This window comes from Vanacampus margaritifer, chromosome 7, assembly GCF_051991255.1.
Source record: "Vanacampus margaritifer isolate UIUO_Vmar chromosome 7, RoL_Vmar_1.0, whole genome shotgun sequence".
NCBI lineage: Eukaryota > Metazoa > Chordata > Actinopteri > Syngnathiformes > Syngnathidae > Vanacampus > Vanacampus margaritifer.
Window position 1 is genome coordinate 27,497,649 of NC_135438.1, and position 10,000 is coordinate 27,507,648.

The window sequence follows — 10,000 nt, forward strand, 5'->3', positions numbered from 1 at the left end:
GTATATATATGTGTGTGTATATATGTGTGTATATATATGTGTGTATACATGTACAGTATATGTATATATATGTATATGTATGTATATGTGTATATGTATGTATATGTGTATATGTGTATGTATGTATATGTATAGATATGTGTATATATGTGTATATGTATATATATATGTGTATATGTATATATATGTGTATATGTATGTATACGTGAATGTATATGTGTATATGTATGTATACGCGTATGTATATGTATGTATACGCGTATGTATATGTATGTATACGCGTATGTATATGTATGTATACGTGTATGTATATGTGTATATGTATGTATACGTGTATGTATATGTATGTATACATGTATGTATATGTGTATATGTATGTATACGTATGTATGTATATGTATGTATACGTATGTATGTCTACGTATATGTATGTATACGTATGTATATGTGTATATGTATGTATACGTATGTATGTATATGTATGTATACGTATGTATGTATACGTATATGTATGTATACGTATGTATATATACGTATATGTATGTATACGTATGTATATATACGTATATGTATGTATACGTATATGTATGTATACGTATGTATATATACGTATATGTATGTATACGTATATGTATGTATACGTATATGTATATACATATGTATATATGTATAAATATGTATATGTATGTATACGTATATGTATATATATATATGTATATATGTATAAATATGTATATTTATCTATATATATATTTATACACACACTGTGTATATGTATTTTAGGTATTTAACAAGATTTATTTTTCACTTCAGCGGTCTGGTACCCGACGCCGTTACCAAGAGGATGTCATCTCAGATGAAGAGATTGATGGAAAAAGAATGTTTGATCTTGAGGAGAAAGTCTACAGCCAGAGGTTCAACTCTGATCGGATCATTCACATGCAAGGAAAAGGTTTGTGGCTTGCAGCTGCTTAAATTGCAGGGGTGGACAACTAACGGCTTGCACAGATGAATCGATGGAAACGCCTCGCTGTGGGCGTGATGGAATCGAAATCGACACGTCCTATCCCTCATCATCCAACACCTGGTCGCTGAATATGAATCAGTGCATTCCGTCTATTTCATTATATCCTAAAATAGTAGGTTATGCAAAGGCTTTTGATTCCATTTTTTGTAAACAATATTTTTATTGCAATTCTACACTTTAATACACACACAAATGCTGTCTGTTTTCCTGTTTACGCTTCCCTTTTTTTTTGTTTATGCTCCCTCGTTTGCACTCCTTCATTTTGCGTTGACGCTCAGACTTTTGCTTCTGACTTTTGGCACAAACATCAAACGGGTGGGCTTAATGGGGAATGCATTTTTATTGGATGATTGTTTAAGAGTGACAGCTCAGTGGCCTGGATGTAGCAGATGCACTGATCTAGTGTCTGTTGTCAGAACACCGTATTGCGCATATGCGGCAGCCATTTTGCTTTTATACAAAACAATTCAGCGGTACACTGGCTGGGACGTGTATTATTACGAGCCAAAAGTTGTATATCGACTCGTTATTTCATCATAAATATCCTAAATACCGTATTTTCACGACCATAAGGGCACTATTGGAAGCACGCACAGTTAAACATACGCTAGCTCAAAACATATGGTAACATGCTAATATGTTAAAAAATCTGCTAGTGCTCGTGCATGTTTTTAAAAAGGCAGAGACCGGAACAAAACTGAGTTCGGTTGAAGTAACAATGTAAACCGCGAGTTCACTTGTACTAAAAGTATATAACAATGTACTCGCATTGCTTTTGATCAATCCTAATCCACAAATCAGTCATAGTCCTCATGATCTTCTGTATCGGAAACAAACAACTGGACAAGTTCTCCATCAAACACGCCATCTCATTGTCAGAGTCAGCCTCGTTGTCGTGTCCTCGGAAATGATGCCGGCTTTAACGTTCGCCCAAGCATTAACGATCCATTGACAAATTGTGGCATAACTCGCACGGTTTTGCCTCCCAGTCTTGGTAAAGCTGTGCTCGCCAGCCACCCGGAATGATAGCAAGCTCTGGGTTCATTTGCCGAACTTCATTTTTCACAGCAGCTGAGAGATGTGCATTTGAGTCACAGAGATAAGGAAGGAAAGGTGATGCGTGTGAAAAAACTGGTGTCTGTAGTATATGGTGTGGACCATATATATATATATATATATATATATATATATATATATATATATATATATATAAATACATTTATATATTTAGATATATGTATATGTGTATACCCCATTTTAGGCCTATCATAGAGGTCATCTTTTTACTTCGCCTTATGCTGCTGCTACTGTGGCTACGTGCTGTTTGTCAAGAAAAAGAACGCTGATATGGCTGGTCAAACGTGTGAAAAATCATGGAATTTTGACTACACATCGGGACTGGCACAAAATAAATAAGTCCATATGTAAAGGTGTGTTGTGCCATTTAAAAAAATATATAATTCTAATGTCCTAGTATTACAATGTGCCAGTACCCTAAAGTGGCCCGTGCTGCGAGAGCCTTTTAAAAGATGTTCACCGCTTTCGTAACTATGATTAAAAATTCCACCTGATACATATAGCATATATCATTCAGATTTTAACTTTCTTTTTTAGATTTCACATATGAGCTCATCCAAAGAGGTGGCCTGAGAGACCCAATCTTCTTTGAGGCAATTGATGAACTCGGACTCAAGTAATTTTTTTTCTCTTGCACTTATTTTTCCACTCCGCTCTTCTCCCGTTTCCTCTGAAAGCATCATAATTTGTTGTATAATGTGGACGCACTTTTTTTTTCTTGTTTCATAGGATGCCTGATCCAAGCTTCAGTGTTAGTGATGTCAAGATGTTTGTTGGTAAGCCATAAGTTTGTTCACTGATTTTGTCATATTAAATTCAGGTGTGCTGAGTTTCATCCTTGCCGGACTGGAATTAAATCAATTGTGTGATTTCTTTATTGAACATATAAACAAATAGCAGAAAAATAAAAATTTAAAAGAAGAAAAATACCTTATACAGTCATCATGTTCAAAAGCGAGTAGGGATAAGTTGAAAACCTATCCAGTCCTACCACTTATTCGTTTTATGTTTTAAGTTATTTCATTATTAATACGGTAATAGGTTAATATATTTCAATAAAATAAAAATTAGCGATGCACAGAATATTCGGCCACCGAAAATTTTCTGCCCAAAATGGCAAAAATATGCATTTTCGGCATTCGGCCGAAATAAAATTCAAGCCAAAAGAAAATAGCCGAAAGAGGATGTTGTGGTGATGCAAGCAAAAAAAAAAAAAACGCTGCAAGAAAGTGTCTGTTTGAATTAAACACCAAACACGGGAGTGAGTGTCGAGCTTGCTGCTTGCTGCTCGCTGACGTCTGAGTACCGGCAGCTTCATTGTGCACACCGGAGAAGGAGAGGGTTGCTTGGTAAAAGAGAGCGCTGCCGAGTACTGCACTGCAGGTGAGCCACTCTTTCTCCTGCAGCGCCTTCCTTTTTTTCTTTGTTGAGAGCCCCTCGAGCCCTTTCACTTTGTCACTTGCATTCTCGTGGCTGTGCTAAATACTTTAGCTAATGTTAGCACTATTGCTATTAACAGTTTTAAACAAGTAAACACTCACCACTATCTCTGGGTGACTACAGACCTGTACAGGACGCCGTGTGTGACTTTGCAGTCCGTTCCCAAATCCGATTGGCTGATGCGAAGAAATTTATTTATTTTTTTTAACTTTGTTGAATATGTGAATGTGCCGATTTTAAGTATGCCACACTGTGTCCCGCTACAAATGCGTCAGCCGCACCGCACGCATCCGTGCCCGCCGGTGCGAACAACTGTACATTGAATATAAAGTGCAATTGCATCGCCAGAAAATGCTCAGTTGCTCACCCCGCATTTGGTGTTAGCCAACATGTTTCTGATGCCTGTGGTATGGATACATTTCAATTTATATTGTGCTTTGTTAAAATGCCCGTGCTAAATAGGCCTAAATGTTTTATAGTATTATAATTTTAATTAATTATAATAAATACAATTATAATAAAAAAAAAAAAGCATAATTTTTTTCCGCTTTTCGGTTTTCGCCCAAGCATTTCTCATTTTCGGTTACGGCCCAAAAATTTCATTTGGGTGCACCCCTAAACATTTTTTATAATCCTGGTCATGTATACAATTGCACTTTGACATGCGTACACTTGCCAGCAACATATTTACATGAAATCCATAGGCATATACTATAGTACATTTATGAATCATATCCTCATACTCACATATAAAATTTTCGTTACACTCATACTGATACTTAAATACGGATGCATAGAAATAGCTCAGCTGACTGACAGAGCAACTGGTTGTGACACTTCCCTTAAAAAATAAGTCGAGTGTGAATTATTCCCAGTTTGTAGTATTTGATTACGTATTTGAATTGTAGTGACACCGTCAGTTAAAAAGGGGTTAAACTCCTACAACTCAAGTCAATTAAAAGGGGGTTAAACTCCTTCAACTCAAACAGAGTTGTAAATGTTTGTGCTGTCAGGTGGAAGTCTGAAAGGCAAAGTGCAGGCTTCAATGAAAAGTAGAAATTAAGAAGTTGAGGTGAGTGAATACTTTGCTAACATAAGGGCTTTGGACATCAAGCTAACTTTACTGTACGTATGTAATGTTAATAATTGTTTACTTGGTTTGCTAGAATGAGTGCCTACAGTTAGTTAACAACTTAGCGGACTCTGCAGTATAAGGTTTTTTGTTTTGTTTTTGTTTTTGGTGAGGGTAAGGAAAGTTGTTTTCATTCAAGTACATGTTGAGGCACAAGTAGTGAAGACAAGTATTTGCTCTTGTGCTATCGGGAGGGCCAAGTGCCACCATGTGGCATCTCTCCTCATTTGGGCTGAGAAAAACTGTACCCGCACGGATGTCGAGTGTGTGTGTGTGGAAGAGGCCCACAACATCCAAAACGGTGGAAATCACAGCCAAGAAGTGTCTGATTGCACCCTCCACATCACAAGGTTAGTACCGGTACTTTTTTTAAATTTGGAATTATAAATAATGTTTTCTATGCTGTTAATATTAATATTAATATTTTGCCACCTTGTGTTTTCTTTCCATAATAAAATCCAGAGTTATGAGAGGTTGTTCATACTTGAATCCATATCAGGTACCATAATCTCTTTATGTTGTTATTTCAGGTGGAATAAAACGGCCTGTCAGGAGGACAGAGAATGGCCATTGTCGTCTTTGACACATCTTGACCGGTTTATAGGTCTCGAGTGGATTTTAGCACCAGAAGCACCTCAGTTTTTACTTTTGGATTTTCATTTTTCATGTCCTGCTTTAACAGAAACATCACATGTACAATGCATTAAATCAGTAAACAAATGTGCTAAGGTTAAGAATGTCGCAGCACACCTTACTGTAGCTTGGACAGATTTAAACCATTACAAATCAGACATCAACCTGATATCACTGTAATTTAAAAATGTTTCATGCTGTGTATATAAAAATATAAGTACAGTATGTCAGTGAACATTGTTGACTTGCATGGATCTTACAGATTTTTTTTTTTTTGGCAGACATTCGCCCCATGCCATTACATCAAAACCTTTGAAGGGATATTGGCCAGCTCCACTTATGGCAATACAAAGGACAAAGCTCTGTACATGATTTCATCCCATGCAACAGAAGAAAGCCATTGAGAGAGCCACAGTTGGGCAAACTAAGAATGCCTCATGGTAATAATACACACACACACACACACACACACACACACACACACACACACACACACACACACACACACACACACACGGTGCTGCTCAAAAGTTTGTGAACCCTTTTGCAATGAGAACTTCATCCAAACACTTTCTTTAGTGATTTATCAGTCTTTCACATTTACTTTGAGGGATTTTTTGCCACTCTTACTTGCAAAATGCATCCAGTTGAGAGAGGTTGGATGGGGTGTCTAGCATAAACTGCCCACTTCAGGTCCTGACTTTATAGCTTTCCCCAGACAGATGTGCTGTCACTACCCACTTTCTGAGGTCCCCTGAGAATTCTCTTCCTCTCAGCATGTTTAACCTGTATAGGTTCACCTGGGTAAGACTAAAGTGATGTGGTTTTTGTCTCTGTTTCAGTCAGTGATGCACAATTTCTTTGCTAAACCTCTTTGGTCCATTTCAGTGGCTACCAATTTGTCCTACCCGATCCTACTGCTTCACGCAATGCATCTCAGGGTTTACTTACTTTTGCACCTACATGAATTGACCAAAAACTCTTTTTAATTAAGTTTTGACTACACAATTGATAAAAAAAAGAACAATGCATTGAATTGATAAACCTACACCTGTTATTTCATATAAAATGTAATGGTTCAGATTGAACAACAAAATCAGGTTGAAACAATTGGAAAGTCCAAATTGCTCAAGAGGTTCACAAACTTTTGAGCAGCACTGTAAGGCAGGGCTTGGGAAAAAAAATGAAAATATTATCAGATATGTTTGTGTTGCCATTGTGTATTGAATACTCTTTCTGCCCCTAGGCTTGTGATTGGGGAATCTTTCATGAGCAAAAGGCAAAAGAAGAGTACACAAAGCACACTGGTGTTACAGTCCAGGAGAGTGGAGTGTTCCTGTCTGACAGCGGCCGGCTTGGTGGTTCCCCGGATAGAATGGTATCTGATGACTGCATCATTGAGGTAAAATGTCCTTATGCTGCCAGAAAGAAGACCATAATCCAGGTAGCAGAGGTAAATGACTTTTTTTCTCAAATAGGATGAAGATACTGGCTTAATGAAACTAAAGCAGACCCACAACTACTGGCATCTGATTCAGGGAAACATGTACCTGGGAGGAACCTGGCACATGTAACCTGGTGGTATGGACTCCTTGTAATCTTGCCCATCCATAAGGGTCCAGGTTGGGCTAACAACATTACTGTTTTAGAAACATTTTACAAGGATTATCTCCTGCTCTACATTCTATCAGATGGAAAGTGAAAATTGTATCGACCATGCAATATTTACTCATTTTCAAAAAGATTTTTCATTCTGAATGTTGAAACATCCTCAAATTTTACTTTACTTATAAGATGTAGCAACATCTGTGCATTTGTAGCAGTTAAACTCCTGTTTTGTGTTATGTTTTATTAATTATTTAATTTAAGAAGCAGTAACGAGGAAACAAAGTTGTTGTAGTTGAAATAAATGGAGTGCGAGTGACATAACCAATGTGAAGTTTTTTTTCTCAAAACTAGTTCAGCTGAAGGTGAACTGAACACAAGTGTTTTGATAATATAATGTTCTTACAGACAAACACAGCCCTTAAAGAGAGAATTCCACATTTATTTCTAAACATTTAATTTTAGGAAAATTGATTAGCAAAGAAAAAATAACCGATACGCTTTATATAGACAGGAAATTCATGCTATTTCACAGAGGATTGGTGTCTGAATTTGTGAGACAAATGCAAACTTTCATTGTCTTGTTGGCATGCTTTTTATACTAGTATGGCATATTGGACAAAATGTGAATGGAACAGTTCACATTAACTCTGGCACAGGCAACAAGTCTGTTGTGGTTAACTTCCTCCATTGTGAGCTGTCCATTGACAATCGTCCTGTGTTTTTTCTTTTTTAAGACAAAAAATGGTTGTGCTTTACCATGACTAGTTTCAGCGACAACTGCCGCCTTCCTTAGAAGCTGTCAAACTGACAGTTGTGACGTGTCTTATCAGCCGATGTTCCTGGGTGTAGCCGGCGTGACGGAGCTGTCATGTGACGTAGTCGGCGTGGAGCGTCACATGACAGCTCCGCCATGCCGGCTTCTGAAAAAGGTGGCAATTGTCGCCTAAACTAGTCAAGGTAAAACACAACCTTTTTTTGTCTTAAAAAAAGAAAAAACAGAACAATATAGATCTGTAGACAAGATGAATTTTTTTTGCCTGTCCATTGACAAGGGATGTTCAAAGGGACACTTGTAGGCAGATTGTCACGAATGGTGAAGCCCTTGTCAGCCAACACCATGTCACCTGCTTCTAGCTGTTCAAGTATTCCACAGTCTGCTGTCATTGCTTTGTCCGATGTGCTTCCACCATATAGGTCACTAGCGAATGTTATTACTCCATTAGGTCCTACTCCAATCATAGCTTTAAGCGTAGTACATCCTTTGTAATTAATGACTGTATAGATGACTTTCGGTGACCAAACTTTCTGTATTTGAGACGGCCACTTCAGTTCAGTCTAGCACAAGCCGACATTTGGGAAATGGCTGGAAGCAATCTGGAAGGGAGGTTTGGTTCTTGGATCTGGAGGGGATTTTGTTTTCCATCATGCCAACATACAAAATGTCATACAGGGCACTGGAGATGGTGATGAAAATGTTGGCTGACTGTGGCACGAGTGCAATTATATCTGGTAGAAAGGTCTAGGACACCACAATTCATCCGGAGCTTCATCAAAGTCGATAGCAACCAGGGGTGTGAATTGCCTAGTACCTGGCGATTTGATTCGTTACCGATTAATCCCGAATCTATATGTTAATTATTGCGATTTTATTTAAACATTTTTTAACTCAAATTTAGAAAATATGCATCAGTAAACATTTACATGTGTAATGTAAGATTTGTATGAAAATGTATTTATCTGAAACTACAGGCTTATAACTGTGAGCCACTGTATTTAACAAAAAGGTTTAAATCTTTTTTCTAACTACATAGCTAAAATAACACTATTTAAACACAAAATGTACTTACCCATGGTAGAAGTCCCAGAAATAATGTCCAAAAAGCATATCTTTTTGACGACGGGCAACCATGGCTATTGTTTACAATTTTGGGTCGAATCTTTTGAGCAGTGTCAAGATGACTTGGACCTGGTTCAGCTCTTTCTTCATCCTCTAGTAGCATAGAGCCTTTTCCTTTAACGTAAAAAAAACCCCAAAAACTTCTCATGCATCTTAATAGCCACGGCTTGAAAACATCTATATGATATTTGGTTATACATGTAGTGCCACCTAGTGGTGACAAGAAATGTCATACTTTACATTTTTATTTATTGTGCCGAGCCCGTTTGAGGGAACAAGTTGAAATTTTGTCAGAAAAGCCTTAAGATGTTGATCATGCCCAACACCAAATATTGTAACTTTTCGCCAAATGGGGTGGCCGTTACGGTGCCGCAAAGTCTGACAATAAAAGCTGCGTTTTCTTGACCCAGATGATCCTATCTTCTCAAAATTTCACACATTTGATGAGGGTCCAGGTCTGAATACATCTACGAACTTGTATTTATCCTTACTGTTAGCGCCACCCACTGGCAATTTATTTATTTATTTTTAATTTTTACATTTTTTCTTTTACTTTTTTCTCCAACCACGTTAACTGGATCTACCTCATATTTGCTCAGAAGAGTGTTTAGGCCATCATGATGTCATAACACAAAATTTGTGAGTTTTCGCGAATCGCTGTGGGTGTGGCAAGGTACTGTTTGCCAAGAAAACAACGCCAAGTTTGAGGTTCGAAACATGCACAGAAACTCATGAAACTTAGCACACACATCTGGCCTGGCAAAATGAGCAATATTTTATCCTGTATTGTGCGATTCTTACAAAAACTAATCACTAGCGCCCCCTAGAAATTTTTAACGAAGCAGCCCCGTTTGTACGTTTAAGCAAGATCTACGAATTTTTTGGGGTATTTGAGACCTACAAAAAAGTCTCTTGGAGCCATATGCTAAAATGAACAGGCAACAAATTTTTGAATGTGCAATTTTTGCCAACTTTTGAACATTTACAGGGGGTGTGTATATATATGTGTTCATATATATGTGTATATATATGTGTATACATGTGTATATATATGTGTATGTATATATATGTATGTATGTATGTGTATATGTATATATGTGTATATGTGTATATGTATATATATATATATATATGTATATGTATATATATATATATATATATGTATATATATGTGTATATAGATATA

General features: G+C 37.1%; 2 pseudogenes across 1 annotated transcript in view; one reads left to right on the top strand and one right to left on the bottom strand.

Moving 5' to 3' along the window:
* LOC144055325 (lysine-specific demethylase 2A-like) overlaps window positions 1–10,000 on the top strand; it is a 107,824-nt pseudogene that overhangs the window by 10,044 nt on the left and 87,780 nt on the right. The window contains exons 2-4 of the transcript XR_013294837.1: window positions 814–952; window positions 2,642–2,720; window positions 2,834–2,880. The product of XR_013294837.1 is annotated as a lysine-specific demethylase 2A-like (transcript). The remainder of the gene's footprint in view (window positions 1–813; window positions 953–2,641; window positions 2,721–2,833; window positions 2,881–10,000) is intronic.
* On the bottom strand, window positions 7,444–8,904 carry LOC144054753 (uncharacterized; annotated as a pseudogene).